Below are 20008 nucleotides of genomic sequence, written 5' to 3' on the forward strand. Positions count from 1 at the left end.
TTCTATGTAAGCTTGCGCCGTTAGAGGGGTGTGGCCCTGAGTTACTTATTTTAGCATTAATTCTCCTATATTCATAGGTTGACCTGTTTGTGATAAGGGAATCATCTTATTTTGGTATTTTTAGGTGGTGGAGCTTTGACGCACTCTTTTTTGATGGCTGCTTTAGGGCCCACGGTAGGATCAGTAGTAAGAATTATCCGCTAGTCGAGGTTGTGTCCTTTTTTAATGGAGCTGTCCCTCCATTAAATAGCTCTTAATCATCTCATTAGGGTTCAGGATGTCCGGTAGGGAGGATTAAGGGGGAACTTAGATTCGTTTCACAGGTAACCAGCTATCACCCAGCTCGGTTGGCTTTTCACCTCTACTGACAAGTCATCCCACTCTTTTGCAACAGAGACGGGTTCGCTCTCTTTAACTGCTTGAAAGTAGCTCGCTTGGGTTTCGGGGGGGCAAACTTTAGTTCACTTTGCTTGGTTGTTCTCGCTAAACCATGATGCAAAAGGTACAAGGGTTGATCTTTGCTGTCTGTCGCTTTGATTGTTTCACTGCTATTTCATCTTTCCCTTACGGTACTGGGGTCTCTATCGCGTCTAAGTGTCTTTTCTATCGCCTATACTAAGACTGTAAAATGCTTTAGTTTAATTAGTTTAGTAAATTCTTTAGTTTTGGTGTACTATTTGTGTGGTTGAGCTAGAGGGGGGGCTTCAAGACGATCCGGTCTAGTAGATATCTTTCAGGTGTAAGCTGAGTGCTTTGGTGTTATAGCTACGTCTTGATATTCTAAGTACACCTTCCGGTACACTTACCTTGTTACGACTTACCTCATCTTCAGCGTATTTATGGTATTAGTTATGTGGGATGTGGCTTTTGAGGAGGGTGACGGGCGGTATGTACGTGCCCCAGGGCCGGCTTAAAGTAGGCTCTATTGTCCCACTTTACTGCTAAATCCGCCTTCCAGAAGTGGTTTCACGCTTCTTTCCGTGTGCCCTATGAATAGGGAATGTAGCCCATTTCTTCCACTCCATAGGCTATACCTTGACCTGTCTTATTAGCGGGGTGCTATTGTGTCCACTGTTGTGCTCTCATTCGAGGTGGGCTGGCGACGGCGGTATGTAGGCTGTGTTGGCAAGGGGTGGTTGGGTTAATCGGGGATTATCGATTGTAGAACAGGCTCCTCTAGGTGGGTTTGGGGCACCGCCAAGTCCTTAGAGTTTTAAGCGTTTGTGCTCGTAGTTCTCTGGCGGATACTTCGGTAAAGTAAGTATCAAGATTTAGGGCCAGGCATAGTGGGGTATCTAATCCCAGTTTGGGCCCTGGCTTTCGTGGGTTTAAATCAGTCGTTAGTTCCTAAGATCATCTTAATGGTGTGTTTAGGTGCATCTTGGGCTTATGACAGCTTAGTTGCATTTTGATCTTAGTTAGCTAGGATAGGCATTTTACCACTCTTTACGCCGTGTCAATAGGACGGTTGATTTGGGTTTCTTGTATGACCGCGGTGGCTGGCACAAGATTTACCAACCCTTGAAGTTAGGCTGTTGCTATAACTAAGTCAAGTTTGCACTCATTGCTTAATGTTAATTACTGCTGAATACCCGTGGGGGCGTGGCTTAGCGAGGCGTCTTGGGCTACTACTTGGGTGTGCCTGATACCCGCTCCTCAAGGCCTGTATGGGGGTAGGTGGTCGAGGGCGTTTACACTGGGGCGCGGATACTTGCATGTATATATTTAGCAAAAACCAACCGTAAGGTTAGGACTAAGTCTTTTGTCCGCAGGCATGTTTTATGCCATCTTGGCAACTTCAGTGCCATGCTTTGTGTTAAGCTATGTGGACGGGGGTGTGGTTAGCTGATAGTTGAGTGGTGAGTGAGAGTGAAGTATATGAAATTATTGCTTGTGTTTACTATTTTTAGTACTGGAGTTTCTCTAATAAGTTTAAGTTATTTTGTATGTGTTTGTGTGTATATATACATCGTTCCGATGATGTCATGGAAGGGATGATTAATGGAGTTTTAGAGGTAGTTTGCTGGGATTGGGCGATGAAGGTTTATGCTACATGGTGGTTAGCGAAAGTTTACTGGTTTAGTTTGTGAAGCGCAGGGGTTGCGCTTAATGATTTGTTGTTTTGTGCTATGTCCAACGAGCATTCATCCAATAGCCCCATTTAACCCGGAGGGTGGAGGTAACATTAACTGAATGTGGTCAAAGTGCATCAGTGTCAGGATGATTCCCCATATACGCCAACCGTCTCATCGAGGGACCCTTGAAATATAGGATAGGCCGTGAGGCAGGTGTGTCCAGGCTTAGATTGTGGGACCCCCGAGATCACTGGGAATAGCCACCTGTGAGGTAACCCCGGAAAAAATAAGAGGAACCAGAGGCGCCAAAAAGCTGGAACATGCCGCGATTACGCATTGAGAAGGTGAAAGTACTCACAGATGCCACTTTGAAGGGCAAGGAGGGGTGAGTGAACCCAATGGATGGCCCTGACCGAGGAACCAGAGGCGCAAAAATGTGAGGAGGGCGAGGGGTTTAGGGGGAACGTATGGGCCTGAAGCTAGTCATACCGGACATTATGTGCAACGGGTTGCTGATTTCACGTGAGGAGTACGATTAATAAATCCGTCTGATACGAACTGCATGAGATATGTGGTGGAGAGTTGTTGTTGGAGCATGTCCTGTGAGCATTCATTAAAATGGGGTCTTGTTATGCGCTTGAGTGGAGTTGTATTGGGTGTTGTGGGGTATGGTCCTAGAACATTCATGCCGGGTGGTTTGGTAGGAGTGTGTTTAAGGGTTTAATGGCCGTGTACATGTATGGGTTTAGCACCTGCTTATAAGATAGTCCGTATATAATGTATATTACTGGTACTATAGTATGTATGTATATGGGGTATATAAATTTATGCACGAATATGCATAACCAAATACCCCCGCCTCGGGGGGGGAGGGGGGGGGGGTTAAGCATAATGGCATAGATGGGGTAGAATTATTGGGGGCTTGCGGTTAGTTCCTGTAGTTGAGAACAATGGCGGCTTTTCGAGCCGCAGGCCTCGGGTAGTGTCCGGGCAGGAATAATGACTTATTTTATGTTTTTTTTAGGGATTTGCTTTGCGGTGGGTGTTTTGGGTGTGGCGTCGAATCCTTCGCCGTATTATGGGGTTGTTGGTTTGGTGTTAGCGTCTGTGGCGGGGTGCGGGTGGTTGCTGGGCCTTGGGGTTTCGTTCGTGGCTTTAGTGCTGTTTATGGTGTATTTGGGGGGTATGCTGGTGGTGTTTGTTTATTCAGTAGCTTTAGCAGCGGAGCCTTTCCCTGGGGCTTGGGGGGATTGACGGGTGATTGGATGTGCAGTAGCGTTTGTGGCAATTGTTTTTGGGGGGTTGGTGTTTGGGGGGTTTATGGGGGCTTGGAAGTTCGGGGTTTCTACTGTGAATAATGTTGGGGTGTTTTTTGTTCGGTCGGATTTTAGTGGAGTTTCCATGTTTTATTCACATGGGGCAGGGATGTTTTTAGTGGCGGGTTGGGGGCTGTTGTTGACTTTGTTTGTTGTATTGGAGCTTGTGCGGGGGTTGTCGCGGGGTGCTATTCGGGTGGTTTAGGGGTTAGGGTCAGAGAATAGTTTATTGAAAATGCCAGCTTTGGGAGCTGGAGATAAAGGTTTGAGTCCTTTTTTTCTGAGTTTGGGGTACTCTAAGAAGTGGTAAGTCTTCAATCTTTGGTTTACAAGACCAATGTTTTTATAAACTATTAGAGTATTTAGCAGTTGAGTATTTTGTTTTCTAGGGCGCTTGCGGCGGGGAGGAGAAATAGGAGGATAGTGAAGTAGGCGATTGAAGCGAGTTGGCCGATGATGATGAATGGGTGTTCGACGGGTTGGCTTCCTACTCATGTTAGGACGAGGAGGTCGGCGACTAGTACTCAGAATAGGAGCTGGGAGAGTGGTCGGAATGTTATTGCTCGTTGTTTTGATTTGTGCAGGAATGGGATTAGGAATAGGATCAGTACGGAGGCGGCCAGTGCTAATACGCCTCCTAGTTTATTTGGGATTGAACGTAGGATGGCGTAGGCGAGTAGGAAGTATCATTCTGGCTTGATGTGTGGTGGGGTTACTAGTGGGTTTGCTGGGGTGAAGTTTTCTGGGTCTCCCAGGAGGTTAACCGCTCATGCTTCTTTCTTATGAGACGTTAGTAAACCAATTACATAGCCTTGTCAAGACTAAATCACAGGTAAAAATCCTGTACATCTCATGTGGCCAACCACTCCCAACTAGGATTCCAAGACGCCTCATCACCCATCATAGAAGAACTCGTTGAATTCCACGACCACGCCCTAATCGTTGCCCTAGCTATCTGCAGCCTAGTTCTCTACCTTTTAGCCCACATACTAACAGAAAAACTCTCGTCCAATGCTGTAGACGCCCAAGAAGTAGAGCTGATCTGGACAATCCTACCTGCTATCGTCCTGGTACTCCTCGCCCTCCCATCCCTACAAATCCTCTACATAATGGACAAAATCGACGAACCAGACCTCACCCTAAAAGCCATCGGCCACCAATGATACTGAAGCTACGAATACACAGACTTCAAAGACCTATCATTCGACTCCTACATAGTGCCCACCCCAGACTTACCCAACGGCCACTTCCGACTGCTAGAAGTTGACCACCGCGTAGTTATCCCAATAGAATCCCCCATCCGCGTGATCATTACTGCAGGAGACGTACTCCACTCCTGAGCAGTCCCAACGCTCGGAGTTAAAACAGACGCAATCCCAGGCCGACTAAACCAAACTTCATTCATTACCACCCGGCCTGGGATTTTTTACGGACAATGCTCAGAAATTTGCGGGGCTAATCACAGCTACATACCCATTGTAGTAGAATCAACCCCACTCCCACATTTCGAGGCCTGATCGTCCCTTCTATCATCATCCTAATCATTAAGAAGCTATGCAACAGCACTAGCCTTTTAAGCTAGCCAAAGAGGGACTTCCCCCTCCTTAATGATATGCCACAGCTTAACCCCGCACCATGATTTTCAATCATAATTATAACCTGATTAACCCTAGCACTCCTCATCCAACCAAAACTACTAGCCTTCACCACAACCAACCCCCCATCAAATAAGACCTCCCTCACTACCAAACCCACACCATGATCCTGACCATGAACCTAAGCTTCTTTGACCAATTTTCCAGCCCCAATCTATTCGGCATCCCCTTAATCCTACTATCCCTACTCTTCCCAGCCCTACTATTCCCGTCCCCAAACAACCGATGAATCAACAACCGCCTTTCTACTATCCAAACATGACTCCTTCACCTAATCACAAAACAACTAATAGTCCCACTCAACAAAAATGGCCACAAATGAGCCATAATATTTACATCCCTAATAATCATACTTCTTACAATCAACCTTCTAGGCCTCCTTCCATATACATTCACCCCAACCACCCAACTATCTATGAACATAGCCCTAGCCTTCCCACTATGGCTCGCCACACTACTAACAGGCATGTTTAACCATGTACGTGCCCCAGGGCCGGCTTAAAGTAGGCTCTATTGTCCCACTTTACTGCTAAATCCGCCTTCCAGAAGTGGTTTCACGCTTCTTTCCGTGTGCCCTATGAATAGGGAATGTAGCCCATTTCTTCCACTCCATAGGCTATACCTTGACCTGTCTTATTAGCGGGGTGCTATTGTGTCCACTGTTGTGCTCTCATTCGAGGTGGGCTGGCGACGGCGGTATGTAGGCTGTGTTGGCAAGGGGTGGTTGGGTTAATCGGGGATTATCGATTGTAGAACAGGCTCCTCTAGGTGGGTTTGGGGCACCGCCAAGTCCTTAGAGTTTTAAGCGTTTGTGCTCGTAGTTCTCTGGCGGATACTTCGGTAAAGTAAGTATCAAGATTTAGGGCCAGGCATAGTGGGGTATCTAATCCCAGTTTGGGCCCTGGCTTTCGTGGGTTTAAATCAGTCGTTAGTTCCTAAGATCATCTTAATGGTGTGTTTAGGTGCATCTTGGGCTTATGACAGCTTAGTTGCATTTTGATCTTAGTTAGCTAGGATAGGCATTTTACCACTCTTTACGCCGTGTCAATAGGACGGTTGATTTGGGTTTCTTGTATGACCGCGGTGGCTGGCACAAGATTTACCAACCCTTGAAGTTAGGCTGTTGCTATAACTAAGTCAAGTTTGCACTCATTGCTTAATGTTAATTACTGCTGAATACCCGTGGGGGCGTGGCTTAGCGAGGCGTCTTGGGCTACTACTTGGGTGTGCCTGATACCCGCTCCTCAAGGCCTGTATGGGGGTAGGTGGTCGAGGGCGTTTACACTGGGGCGCGGATACTTGCATGTATATATTTAGCAAAAACCAACCGTAAGGTTAGGACTAAGTCTTTTGTCCGCAGGCATGTTTTATGCCATCTTGGCAACTTCAGTGCCATGCTTTGTGTTAAGCTATGTGGACGGGGGTGTGGTTAGCTGATAGTTGAGTGGTGAGTGAGAGTGAAGTATATGAAATTATTGCTTGTGTTTACTATTTTTAGTACTGGAGTTTCTCTAAGTCCTAGGACTAGGAGGAAATGATGTTTCATAGTGTGTAGGCGTCGGGATAGTCCGAGTATCGTCGGGGTATTCCTGCTAGGCCTAGGAAGTGCTGGGGGAAGAACGTTAGGTTTACTCCTGTAAATATTACCCCGAAGTGGGCTTTTGCTCATGTTTGGTGTAGGGTAAACCCAGTGAGTAGTGGGAATCAGTGAGTAAATCCTGCTAGAATGGCAAAGACGGCGCCTATGGATAGGACGTAGTGGAAGTGGGCAACTACGTAGTACGTGTCGTGCAGGGCGATGTCTAGGGAAGAGTTTGCAAGAACGATTCCTGTTAATCCTCCGATGGTAAATAGGAAGATAAATCCTAGAGCTCATAGTATTGGGGGGGGTCTCATTTGATTGTTCCTCCGTGCAGGGTGGCTAGTCAGCTAAATACTTTGATTCCGGTAGGGATGGCAATGATTATAGTGGCTGATGTAAAGTAGGCTCGGGTATCAACGTCTATTCCTACTGTAAACATGTGGTGAGCTCAGACGATGAATCCTAGGAAGCCGATGGATAGTATGGCTCAGACTATTCCCATGTAGCCGAAGGGCTCCTTTTTGCCTGAGTAGTACGTGACTACGTGTGAGATGATTCCGAACCCCGGTAGGATCAGAATATAGACTTCTGGGTGTCCGAAGAATCAGAATAGGTGTTGGTACAGGATTGGGTCTCCTCCTCCAGCGGGGTCGAAGAATGTGGTGTTTAGGTTTCGATCAGTTAGTAATATTGTAATACCGGCGGCGAGTACGGGGAGTGATAGAAGGAGTAGGATGGCGGTAATTAGTACGGATCAGACAAATAGTGGGGTTTGGTATTGTGAGAGTGCGGGGGGTTTTATGTTGATGGCTGTGGTGATAAAGTTGATGGCCCCAAGGATGGAGGAGATACCGGCTAAGTGGAGTGAGAAGATAGCCAGGTCTACTGAAGCTCCGGCGTGGGCAAGGTCACCTGCTAGGGGAGGGTAGACAGTTCAGCCTGTGCCGGCGCCAGCTTCTACAGTGGATGAGGCTAGTAGGAGGAGGAATGATGGGGGGAGGAGTCAAAAGCTTATGTTGTTTATTCGCGGGAATGCTATGTCGGGGGCACCGATTATGAGGGGGACTAATCAGTTGCCGAATCCTCCGATCATGATGGGTATGACTATAAAGAAGCTTATTACAAAGGCGTGAGCGGTAACGATTACATTGTAAATTTGGTCGTCGCCTAGGAGAGTTCCTGGTTGTCCTAGTTCTGCGCGGATTAATAGGCTGAGTGCGGTGCCGACTATTCCTGCTCATGCCCCGAAGATGAGGTACAGGGTGCCAATATCCTTATGGTTAGTGGAAAATAGTCATCGGTTGATGAAGGTGACGGGTAAGATGGCTGAGTGTTGAAGCGTTAGGCTGTAGTCCTTTTTACAGAGGTTTAATTCCTCTTCTTATCGGCTCTGTAGTGAAATTCATGTTGAGTTGCAAGCTCATCGATGCGCACTAGGGTGCGTCAGGGTCTTTGTAGGCAGAAGCCAATTGGTTTAGGCATTTAGCTGTTAACTAGAGTTTTGTGGGATCGAAGCCCATCTGTCTAGGGAGGCTTTAGCTTAATTAAAGCGTCTGACTTGCATTCAGAAGATACAGGTTAATATTCTGTAAGTCTTAATGTGCAGAAACTAAGAGGGTTTAACTCTTATTTAAGGCTTTGAAGGCCTTCGGTTTGGGGTGTTATCCTAAGTTTCTAGACAATGGCATGTATTATTGGGGACAGGGGAAGTAAGAGGATTGATAGTGAGGCAAGGACCGCAGTAGGTGTGCTTGGGGCTTTGCTAGTGTATCATTGTTTTATGTGGTTAGAGGAGTTGGGGGGAAGGGTAATTGTTGAGTGGTATGCGAGGCGTAGGTAGAAGAAGAGGCTGAGCAGTGATAGCATGGCAATTGCCATGGCTGCTGGTGTTATTTCCTGTTTAGTTAGTTCTTGGATGATAAGTCACTTTGGTATAAAGCCTGTTAATGGGGGGAGGCCTGCTAGGGATAAAAGTACTAGTATTAGGGTGGCGTTTAGCACTGGGGTTTTTGTTCATGAGGTTGTGATCATGGATAGGTTAAGGGCTTTGATTTTGTTAAGGGCTAGGAATACGGCTGATGTTATGATTGTGTATAGGTAGAAGGTAAGTAAGGCCAATTTGGGGCTGTAAACTAGGATGATGGCGATTCAGCCTAAGTGGGAGATGGACGAGAAGGCTAGGATTTTGCGTGTTTGTGTTTGGTTCAGTCCTATTCAGCCTCCTAGTGCTGTTGAGGCTAGGGCCATGGCGGTGAGTAGAGCTGGGTCGAGGGATTTGGATGTTAGTAGGAGCAGGGTTAGTGGGGGGAATTTTATGAGGGTCGAGAGTAGCAGGGCTGTTATTAGTGGCGATCCTTGTAGTACTTCTGGGAATCAGAAGTGAAATGGCACTAGGCCCAGTTTAATAGCGATTGCTGCTGTCAGTAGTAGACAGGAGGTTGGGTGGTTTATTTGTGTGATGTCTCATTGGCCAGTGACTCAGGCATTGGTTATGCTAGAGAATAGGACCAGGGCGGAAGCAGCTGCTTGGGTTAGGAAGTATTTCGTTGCGGCTTCTACTGCTCGTGGGTGGTGGGATTTGGCAATTAGGGGAATGATGGCTAGTGTGTTGATCTCCAGTCCTGTCCAGGCCAGAACTCAGTGGTTGCTGGAAATTGTGATTGTGGTGCCCAAGATGAGGCTGAAGGTTATGATTGGGGTCGCGTAAGGGTTCATTAGTAGAGGAGGGGGTTAAACCATCATTTTCGGGGTATGGGCCCGATAGCTTGATTAGCTGACTCTACTAGAAAATAATATAAGGGAAGTATGGAGAATTTTGATTTCTCTTGTGTGGGTTCAATTCCTACTTTTCTAAGGTCAACAGGAAATGAGAGGGCTGTTATACCTCTATGTTCACTTTATCATAGTGACCCTTTGTAGTTCAGGCACATTTCCTTATGTAAGGAGGTAGGCCTGCATAGCAGATAGGTATGCTGATGTGTCAGAGGCACAGAGCTAGTGTGAGGGGTAGGAAGTTTTTTCATAGTAGGTGCATTAGTTGGTCATATCGGAATCGTGGGTATGAAGCTCGGACCCATAAGAAACCAGAAGATAGTAGGAGGACTTTTGTGGCTAGGATGACGGGGAATAGTTCTGTGGGTGGCCCTAGGGCGCTTGGGTTTAGGAATATGATGGCTGTAAGTGTATTTATTAGCATAATGTTCGCATATTCAGCTAGGAAGAATAAGGCGAAGGGTCCTGCGGCGTATTCAACGTTAAACCCTGAGACTAGCTCAGATTCACCCTCTGTGAGGTCAAAAGGAGCTCGGTTTGTCTCTGCTAGGGTGGATACGTATCATATTATTGCTAGGGGTCATGAGGAGAAAATGAAGTATAGAGGCTCCTGTGCGACGGCAAAGGAGCTGAGTGTGTAGCTTCCGCTTAGTATGATTATTGATAGCAGGATTATGGCCAGTGTCACTTCGTATGAAATGGTCTGTGCTACTGCCCGTAGGGCTCCGATTAGTGCGTATTTTGAGTTCGAGGCTCAGCCTGATCATAGGACTGAGTAGACGGCTAGGCTTGACATGGCTATTAGGAAGAGAACTCCGAGGTTTAGATCTGCTAGGGGAAATGGGAGTGGTAGTGGTGCTCAAGTGGTGAGGGCTAGGACAAGGGCTAGTATTGGTATCAGAATGAATAGAAGTGGGGAAGAGGTAGAGGGTCGGATGGGCTCTTTGGTAAATAGTTTCAGTCCGTCCGCAAATGGTTGAAGTAGGCCAAAAGGCCCGACAACGTTAGGGCCTTTGCGGGATTGTATGTAGCTTAGGATTTTCCGTTCTACTAGGGTTAGGAAGGCTACGGCAATCAGGATTGGGATGATGTATAGGAGGGATATAACGAGGCAGCTTAGTGTTGTTATTTGAATCATGGGTGAAGCTAGGGAGAGGATTTGAACCTCTGGGGAAAGGGCTTAAGCCTTCTGCACTTGCCGGGCTCTGCCACTCTAGCTGGTCCTTTTCTAGGATTGAAAGTGGTGGGGGAAGGCCCTCTTCACGGTTTAGTTGGTTTCACTGCTTAGAGGGGGGGGGCGTGCTTGTGGTATTGGCCCCACTTTCCCGGTCCTTTCGTACTGGGGAGAGTGTGTCATAGATAGAAACCGACCTGGATTGCTCCGGTCTGAACTCAGATCACGTAGGACTGTTAATCGTTGAACAAACGAACCCTTAATAGCGGCTGCACCATTAGGATGTCCTGATCCAACATCGAGGTCGTAAACCCCCCTGTCGATATGGGCTCTTGAGGGGGATTGCGCTGTTATCCCTGGGGTAGCTTGGTCCATTAATCAATTATATTGGGTCTGGTCACTGTTAGCACTTTGAGGGGTAGCTCTAGGTAAAGAGGTATGGTCTTGTTTTTGGAGGATTTGTTCTCCTCCAAGGTCGCCCCAACCGAAAAATATCGACCAGGCTCTGCGATGGTAGTGGCCCCAGTGGGGTTGATTGAGGATTCGCGGTGGTCGTTGATTTTTAAGTTCCACAGGGTCTTCTCGTCTTATGTTCACATCCCCGCTTTTGCACGGGGAGATCAATTTCACTGATTATCTGTGAGAGACAGTTAAGACCTCGTTTAGCCATTCATACAAGTCTCGATTTATGGGACAATTGATTGCGCTATCTTTGCACGGTTAGGATACCGCGGCCGTTAAACCTAAGTCACCGGGCAGGCATCACCTTCAATACTTGTTTAATTTGCTGAAGGCTATGTTTTTGGTAAACAGTCGGGCCTTATTAATTTGCCGAGTTCCTTTCACAGATTTTAATCGCTCTTATAGGCGCTCCTGAGTCGGGTTAACAGGGTTAGTTAATACGTGGTCTTGTAGGGGTTTTTGTATCTGTCTAGGTCTGTTAATAATGTTTCTATGTAAGCTTGCGCCGTTAGAGGGGTGTGGCCCTGTACATGAGGGGCCTAGGATGATTCCTAGGATTGTTATGAGGATGGCAGCGGTTTTGGTGATAAGGGGTATGGTTATTGGGGGGGTTTTGGTTGGTGTGATGAAAGAGGTAATGATTATTCCTGCTGTAATGCTGCCTAGGGCGAGTCGGGTTAGGGGGGCGGTGATTAGTGGGTTGTTTTCGTTTATTGATACTATTGGGGGGATTCGGGTTTGTCCAGCTTGGACTAGGATGGTTATGCGGATGCTGTAGGTTGCGGTGAATGCTGTGGCTATAAGGGTTAGGAGTAGGGCTCAAGTATTTAGGTATGATGTGTTTAAGCTTTCGATGATGAGGTCTTTTGAGTAGAATCCGGCTAGGAATGGGGTTCCTATCAGCGCCAGGTTTCCGATGGTTAGGCAGGAAGTAGTGACTGGGAGTATTTTCTGTAGGCCTCCTATCTTTCGGATATCTTGTTCTCCGTTTAGGTTGTGGATGATAGACCCTGAGCATAGGAATAGTATGGCTTTAAAGAAGGCATGGGTTGAGATGTGTAGGAAGGCTAGTTGTGGGAGGTTTAGTCCGATAGTGACTATTATTAGTCCTAGTTGGCTGGATGTTGAGAAAGCAATGATTTTTTTGATGTCATTTTGGGTTAGGGCGCATGTGGCAGCGAATAGGGTTGATAGAGCACCTAGGCATAGGCAGGCAGTTAGGGCTGTCTGGTTGGTGGCTAGCAGGGGGTGCATGCGGATGAGCAGGAAGATTCCGGCTACTACTATGGTACTGGAGTGCAGTAGGGCTGATACTGGGGTGGGGCCTTCTATTGCTGCGGGCAGTCATGGGTGGAGTCCAAATTGGGCGGATTTTCCTGCGGCTGCGAGGATTAATCCTATGAGGGGGAGGATTGGGGTTTGGTGGGGGTGTACGGCTTGTTGGATCTCTCAGGTGTTGAATGTTGAAGCTAGTCATGCTATGCTCAGGATCAGTCCGATGTCTCCGATTCGGTTGTAGATTACGGCTTGTAGGGCGGCGGTGTTGGCATCTGCTCGGCCTTGTCATCAGCCGATGAGAAGGAAGGACATGATTCGTACTCCTTCCCAGCCTACGAATAGGAGGAATATGTTGTTTGCGGTTGTTAGGAGGAGTATGGCGACTAGGAATGTCAGTAGGTAGGTGAAAAATTTTGTTACGTATGGCTCTGAGGCCATGTATCATATGGCGAATTGTAGGATTGATCATGTTACAAATAGGGCGATTGGAAGAAATGTTATTGAGTATTGGTCTATTTTTAGGCTCAGGGGGATTTTAAAGTTTATAATGAATTTTCACTCCCAGTGGCAGGTGACAGATTCTACTCCCGAGTAGATGAATGCGTTTGTAGGGGCTAGGCTAATTAGGAATGCGGTTTTAACAGCGCGGGTGGTGGCTTGTGGGGTGTTTTTAAAGTTTTTAAATAGAAATGGCAGGATGATTGGGGTTAGGAGGATTGTCAGCGTGAGTAGTGTGAGGGAGTTGATTAGTAGTGTGGGGTTCACTACTTTTACTTGGATTTGCACCAAGATGGGTGGTTCCTAAGACCAGTGGATTGCTGTTATCCTTTAAAAGTAAGGGGGCTGAGGTTTTAGGCTCAGATGTAAGAGTTAGCAGCTCTTGTTGGTTAAACCCTCCCCTCGGCAGGTAAGAAGGTTTGAACTTCTATTCTTAGAATCACAGTCTAATGTTTGGTTTAAACTATACTTGCATGAGGGGATTCCGGAGATCAGTTCGGGTTTGAGGATTAGGAGGAATATTGGGATAATGTGGAGTGTTATGAGCAGGTGTTCTCGCGTGGTTGAGTTTTGCATAGATGTGATGTGGGAGGGGATTGAGCCTCGTTGGGTCATTAGTAGTATGAATAAGGTGTAGGAGGCGGTTAGTAGGGTTGCGATTCCTGTTAGGATGATCGTGAAGGCAGATCAGTTGAATGAGGTGATTATAATGGTTAGCTCTGCTATGAGGTTTGTTGTTGGGGGTAAGGCTATGTTTGTTAGATTGGCCAGCAATCATCAGGTAGCTATGAGTGGTAGGAGAGGTTGTAGGCCTCGTGTGAGTAGTAGAATTCGGCTGTGCGTACGTTCATAGTTTGTGTTGGCTAGGCAGAATAGTATGGAGGAAGTTAGTCCATGGGAAATTATTAGGATCATTGCCCCTGAGAATGATCAGTGGGTTTGGATTATTCCTGCGGCGATAACTAGGCCTATGTGGCTAACGGATGAATAAGCGATTAGTGATTTTAGGTCTGTCTGTCGTAGGCAGATTGAGCTAGTCATTAGGGCGCCTCATAGGGCCAGGGTTAGGAAGGGGTAGTGCAGGAGGTTGGACAGTGGGCCCATAAATAGAGTGACTCGTATAATTCCGTATCCTCCTAGCTTTAGTAGTAGGGCGGCGAGGAGTATTGAGCCTGCGATGGGTGCTTCTACGTGGGCTTTTGGCAGTCAGAGGTGTAGGCCGTATAGTGGGGCTTTTACTATGAATGCTATGAGCAGTGCTAGACCTGATAGTATTCCTGTCCATGAGGTGGATAGGGTTGGGTGGGTTAGTTGTAGGGTTGGCAGGTGCAGGGTGCCAATTTTCACGTATAGGTGTATGATTGTGATTAGCAGGGGTAGAGAGCTTACTGGCGTGTAGAATAGCAGGTAGATGCCAGCGCTTAGGCGTTCTGGTTGGTTCCCCCATCGGGTGATTAAGATTAGGGTGGGAATGAGGGTTGCTTCAAATGAGATGTAAAATAGTGCTAGTTCTGTGGTGGAAAAGGCTAGTAGGATGAATGGCTGGACTGCGACTAAGGTTGAGATAAAGATTCGTTTGCGTTGTAGGGGTTCTTGTTGCAGGTGGTTTTGGCTTGCTATGATTATGAGTGGGAGTAGTCAGCAGGATAGTACTAGGAGGGGGGATGAGATTTGGTCAATTCCTGTTCAGTTGGATAAAAATTTGTAGGGGTAGTAGGTTGGGATTAATCACTGTAGGCTTAGGGCAGCGATTAGGAGGCTGTATAAGGTGGTGTTAGTCCATAGAAATTTTGGTGGAGACAGCAGGGCTGTTGGAAGAAGTATGATTGTGGGTAGGATGATTTTTAGCATTGCAGGAGGTTTAGGTTGTGTAGATGGTCGGAGCCATGTGTGCGGGTGGAGGCTACTAGGATGGCCAGGCCTGTGCCCGCCTCACACGCTGAGAAGGTTAGCATGAGAATTGGTACCATGGTGAATGAGGAGACTTGGTTTTCGATGGATCATATTGATAGGCCTACGAATATCGATAATATTATGCTTTCAAGGCATAGTAGGGCGGATACTAGGTGGGTTCGGTGGAAGGCTAGTCCTAGTCCGCTGAAAATGAAGGCTGAGTAGAAGCTTAAATGTAGGGGCGACATAAGAAAGTTACAGGGTTGGCTGTAATCTGCTGGGTCGAAACCAGCTATCTTTTTGGTTAGACTAACTTTCTGTTATTCTGCTCATTCTAGGCCCCCTTGAATTCACTCGTAGGCCAGTCCGAGTGTTAGGAGAAGGAGGATCACTACAGTTCAGGTGAGGGTCATTAGGGGGGATTGGAGTTGGACGGCTCATGGCAGGGGGAGTAGGAGGGCGATTTCTAGGTCGAATAGGACGAACAGGATGGCTACTGAGGAAGAATCGGACTGAGAATGGTAATCGAGCAGATCCAAGTGGGTCGAATCCACATTCGTACGGTGAGAGTTTCTCTGAGTCGGGGTTTATTTGGGCGAGTCAGAAGTTTAATGCGGTTAGGGCGGCGCTTAGGATTGATGATAGGGCGAATATGAACATGAGTGCGTTCATTGCTCTCCTCTGGGTTTATACCAGATTCTAGAGATTGGAAGTCAATTGTAATTAATATACTAGAAGAGCAAGATCCTCATCAGTAGATGGTTATGTAGAGGAATAGTCAGATGATGTCTACGAAGTGTCAGTATCAGGCTGCTGCCTCGAATCCGAAGTGGTGGTCTGATGTAAAGTGGAACTTGATCAGTCGGAAGAGGCAGACGGTCAGGAAGGAGGATCCGATGATTACGTGGAGTCCGTGGAATCCAGTGGCAACGAAGAAGGTAGATCCGTAGACGCTATCGGCGATTGAGAATGGGGCTTCGTGGTATTCTATTGCTTGTAGGGCTGTGAAGTAGAATCCCAGGAGGATCGTTAGGGTTAGGGCGTGGATGGCGTGTTTTCGGTTTCCTTCTGTGATGCTGTGATGGGCTCACGTTACGGTAACGCCTGAGGCTAGTAGGATGGCTGTGTTTAGTAGGGGGACTTCTATCGGGTTGAGTGGTTTAATTCCTGTTGGGGGTCATTGGCCTCCTAGTTCTGGGGTTGGGGCCAGGCTCGAGTGGAAGAACGCTCAGAAGAACCCTAAGAAGAAGAATGCTTCGGATGTGATGAAAAGGATTATGCCGTATCGTAGGCCTTTTTGGACTGTGGGAGTGTGATGGCCTTGGAAGGTGCTTTCTCGTACAATGTCTCGTCATCATTGGAGTATTACTAGGAGTATTGAGATGAGGCCTAGGGTTAGTAGTATGGATGAGTTGTAGTGGAATCACATGATTAATCCTGAGGTTGTGAGTAGGGCGGCGGCTGCCCCGAAGATTGGTCAAGGGCTTGGGTCAACTATGTGGTATGAGTGTGCTTGGTGTGCCATTAGATGTTTTCTTGTAAGTATAGGCTTAGAAGGAGCACGAAGACGTAGGCCTGGATTATGGCTACTGCTACTTCTAGGATGGTTAGGAGTAGTAGGATGATTATTGTTAGGATGGATACTGCAGGAAGGGTGGGTATTAATGCAATGGAGGCTGTAGAGATGAGTTGGATGAGTAAGTGTCCTGCTGTAAGGTTGGCTGTAAGGCGGACTCCGAGGGCTAGGGGGCGGAATAGTAGGCTGGTTGTTTCGATCAGGATTAGTGCGGGGATTAGGGGTGTAGGGGTACCTTCGGGTAATAGGTGGGCTAAAGAGGCTGATGGTTGGTTTCGTAGGCCTGTTAGTAGTGTGGCGAGCCATAGTGGGAAGGCTAGGGCTATGTTCATAGATAGTTGGGTGGTTGGGGTGAATGTATATGGAAGGAGGCCTAGAAGGTTGATTGTAAGAAGTATGATTATTAGGGATGTAAATATTATGGCTCATTTGTGGCCATTTTTGTTGAGTGGGACTATTAGTTGTTTTGTGATTAGGTGAAGGAGTCATGTTTGGATAGTAGAAAGGCGGTTGTTGATTCATCGGTTGTTTGGGGACGGGAATAGTAGGGCTGGGAAGAGTAGGGATAGTAGGATTAAGGGGATGCCGAATAGATTGGGGCTGGAAAATTGGTCAAAGAAGCTTAGGTTCATGGTCAGGATCATGGTGTGGGTTTGGTAGTGAGGGAGGTCTTATTTGATGGGGGGTTGGTTGTGGTGAAGGCTAGTAGTTTTGGTTGGATGAGGAGTGCTAGGGTTAATCAGGTTATAATTATGATTGAAAATCATGGTGCGGGGTTAAGCTGTGGCATATCATTAAGGAGGGGGAAGTCCCTCTTTGGCTAGCTTAAAAGGCTAGTGCTGTTGCATAGCTTCTTAATGATTAGGATGATGATAGAAGGGACGATCAGGCCTCGAAATGTGGGAGTGGGGTTGATTCTACTACAATGGGTATGTAGCTGTGATTAGCCCCGCAAATTTCTGAGCATTGTCCGTAAAAAATCCCAGGCCGGGTGGTAATGAATGAAGTTTGGTTTAGTCGGCCTGGGATTGCGTCTGTTTTAACTCCGAGCGTTGGGACTGCTCAGGAGTGGAGTACGTCTCCTGCAGTAATGATCACGCGGATGGGGGATTCTATTGGGATAACTACGCGGTGGTCAACTTCTAGCAGTCGGAAGTGGCCGTTGGGTAAGTCTGGGGTGGGCACTATGTAGGAGTCGAAGGATAGGTCTTTGAAGTCTGTGTATTCGTAGCTTCAGTATCATTGGTGGCCGATGGCTTTTAGGGTGAGGTCTGGTTCGTCGATTTCGTCCATTATGTAGAGGATTTGTAGGGATGGGAGGGCGAGGAGTACCAGGACGATAGCAGGTAGGATTGTCCAGATCAGCTCTACTTCTTGGGCGTCTACAGCATTGGACGAGAGTTTTTCTGTTAGTATGTGGGCTAAAAGGTAGAGAACTAGGCTGCAGATAGCTAGGGCAACGATTAGGGCGTGGTCGTGGAATTCAACGAGTTCTTCTATGATGGGTGATGAGGCGTCTTGGAATCCTAGTTGGGAGTGGTTGGCCACATGAGATGTACAGGATTTTTACCTGTGATTTAGTCTTGACAAGGCTATGTAATTGGTTTACTAACGTCTCATAAGAAAGAAGCATGAGCGGTTAACCTCCTGGGAGACCCAGAAAACTTCACCCCAGCAAACCCGCTAGTAACCCCACCACACATCAAGCCAGAATGATACTTCCTATTCGCCTACGCCATCCTACGTTCAATCCCAAATAAACTAGGAGGCGTATTAGCACTGGCCGCCTCCGTACTGATCCTATTCCTAATCCCATTCCTGCACAAATCAAAACAACGAGCAATAACATTCCGACCACTCTCCCAGCTCCTATTCTGAGTACTAGTCGCCGACCTCCTCGTCCTAACATGAGTAGGAAGCCAACCCGTCGAACACCCATTCATCATCATCGGCCAACTCGCTTCAATCGCCTACTTCACTATCCTCCTATTTCTCCTCCCCGCCGCAAGCGCCCTAGAAAACAAAATACTCAACTGCTAAATACTCTAATAGTTTATAAAAACATTGGTCTTGTAAACCAAAGATTGAAGACTTACCACTTCTTAGAGTACCCCAAACTCAGAAAAAAAGGACTCAAACCTTTATCTCCAGCTCCCAAAGCTGGCATTTTCAATAAACTATTCTCTGACCCTAACCCCTAAACCGCCCGAATAGCACCCCGCGACAACCCCCGCACAAGCTCCAATACAACAAACAAAGTCAACAACAGCCCCCAACCCGCCACTAAAAACATCCCTGCCCCATGTGAATAAAACATGGAAACTCCACTAAAATCCGACCGAACAAAAAACACCCCAACATTATTCACAGTAGAAACCCCGAACTTCCAAGCCCCCATAAACCCCCCAAACACCAACCCCCCAAAAACAATTGCCACAAACGCTACTGCACATCCAATCACCCGTCAATCCCCCCAAGCCCCAGGGAAAGGCTCCGCTGCTAAAGCTACTGAATAAACAAACACCACCAGCATACCCCCCAAATACACCATAAACAGCACTAAAGCCACGAACGAAACCCCAAGGCCCAGCAACCACCCGCACCCCGCCACAGACGCTAACACCAAACCAACAACCCCATAATACGGCGAAGGATTCGACGCCACACCCAAAACACCCACCGCAAAGCAAATCCCTAAAAAAAACATAAAATAAGTCATTATTCCTGCCCGGACACTACCCGAGGCCTGCGGCTCGAAAAGCCGCCATTGTTCTCAACTACAGGAACTAACCGCAAGCCCCCAATAATTCTACCCCATCTATGCCATTATGCTTAACCCCCCCCCCCTCCCCCCCCGAGGCGGGGGTATTTGGTTATGCATATTCGTGCATAAATTTATATACCCCATATACATACATACTATAGTACCAGTAATATACATTATATACGGACTATCTTATAAGCAGGTGCTAAACCCATACATGTACACGGCCATTAAACCCTTAAACACACTCCTACCAAACCACCCGGCATGAATGTTCTAGGACCATACCCCACAACACCCAATACAACTCCACTCAAGCGCATAACAAGACCCCATTTTAATGAATGCTCACAGGACATGCTCCAACAACAACTCTCCACCACATATCTCATGCAGTTCGTATCAGACGGATTTATTAATCGTACTCCTCACGTGAAATCAGCAACCCGTTGCACATAATGTCCGGTATGACTAGCTTCAGGCCCATACGTTCCCCCTAAACCCCTCGCCCTCCTCACATTTTTGCGCCTCTGGTTCCTCGGTCAGGGCCATCCATTGGGTTCACTCACCCCTCCTTGCCCTTCAAAGTGGCATCTGTGAGTACTTTCACCTTCTCAATGCGTAATCGCGGCATGTTCCAGCTTTTTGGCGCCTCTGGTTCCTCTTATTTTTTCCGGGGTTACCTCACAGGTGGCTATTCCCAGTGATCTCGGGGGTCCCACAATCTAAGCCTGGACACACCTGCCTCACGGCCTATCCTATATTTCAAGGGTCCCTCGATGAGACGGTTGGCGTATATGGGGAATCATCCTGACACTGATGCACTTTGACCACATTCAGTTAATGTTACCTCCACCCTCCGGGTTAAATGGGGCTATTGGATGAATGCTCGTTGGACATAGCACAAAACAACAAATCATTAAGCGCAACCCCTGCGCTTCACAAACTAAACCAGTAAACTTT

The 20008-nt window shown here is 47.3% G+C and overlaps 1 long non-coding RNA gene across 5 annotated transcripts in view; it reads left to right on the forward strand.

Moving 5' to 3' along the window:
- Positions 1-20008, forward strand: part of LOC308200387 — a 620245-nt gene that overhangs the window by 255555 nt on the left and 344682 nt on the right. For 2 of the 5 annotated variants that reach the window (XR_013955586.1, XR_013955587.1), the window contains exon 2: positions 1-14529. This exon is cut by the window's left edge and continues 36647 nt beyond it. This is a non-coding gene — a long non-coding RNA (uncharacterized lncRNA). The remainder of the gene's footprint in view (positions 14530-20008) is intronic. The other 3 variants (XR_013955589.1, XR_013955590.1, XR_013955588.1) reach the window with 2 other exon arrangements.

Source organism: Anser brachyrhynchus, assembly GCF_964034855.1.
Source record: "Anser brachyrhynchus genome assembly, chromosome: 10".
In the NCBI taxonomy this organism is placed as follows: Eukaryota; Metazoa; Chordata; class Aves; order Anseriformes; family Anatidae; genus Anser; species Anser brachyrhynchus.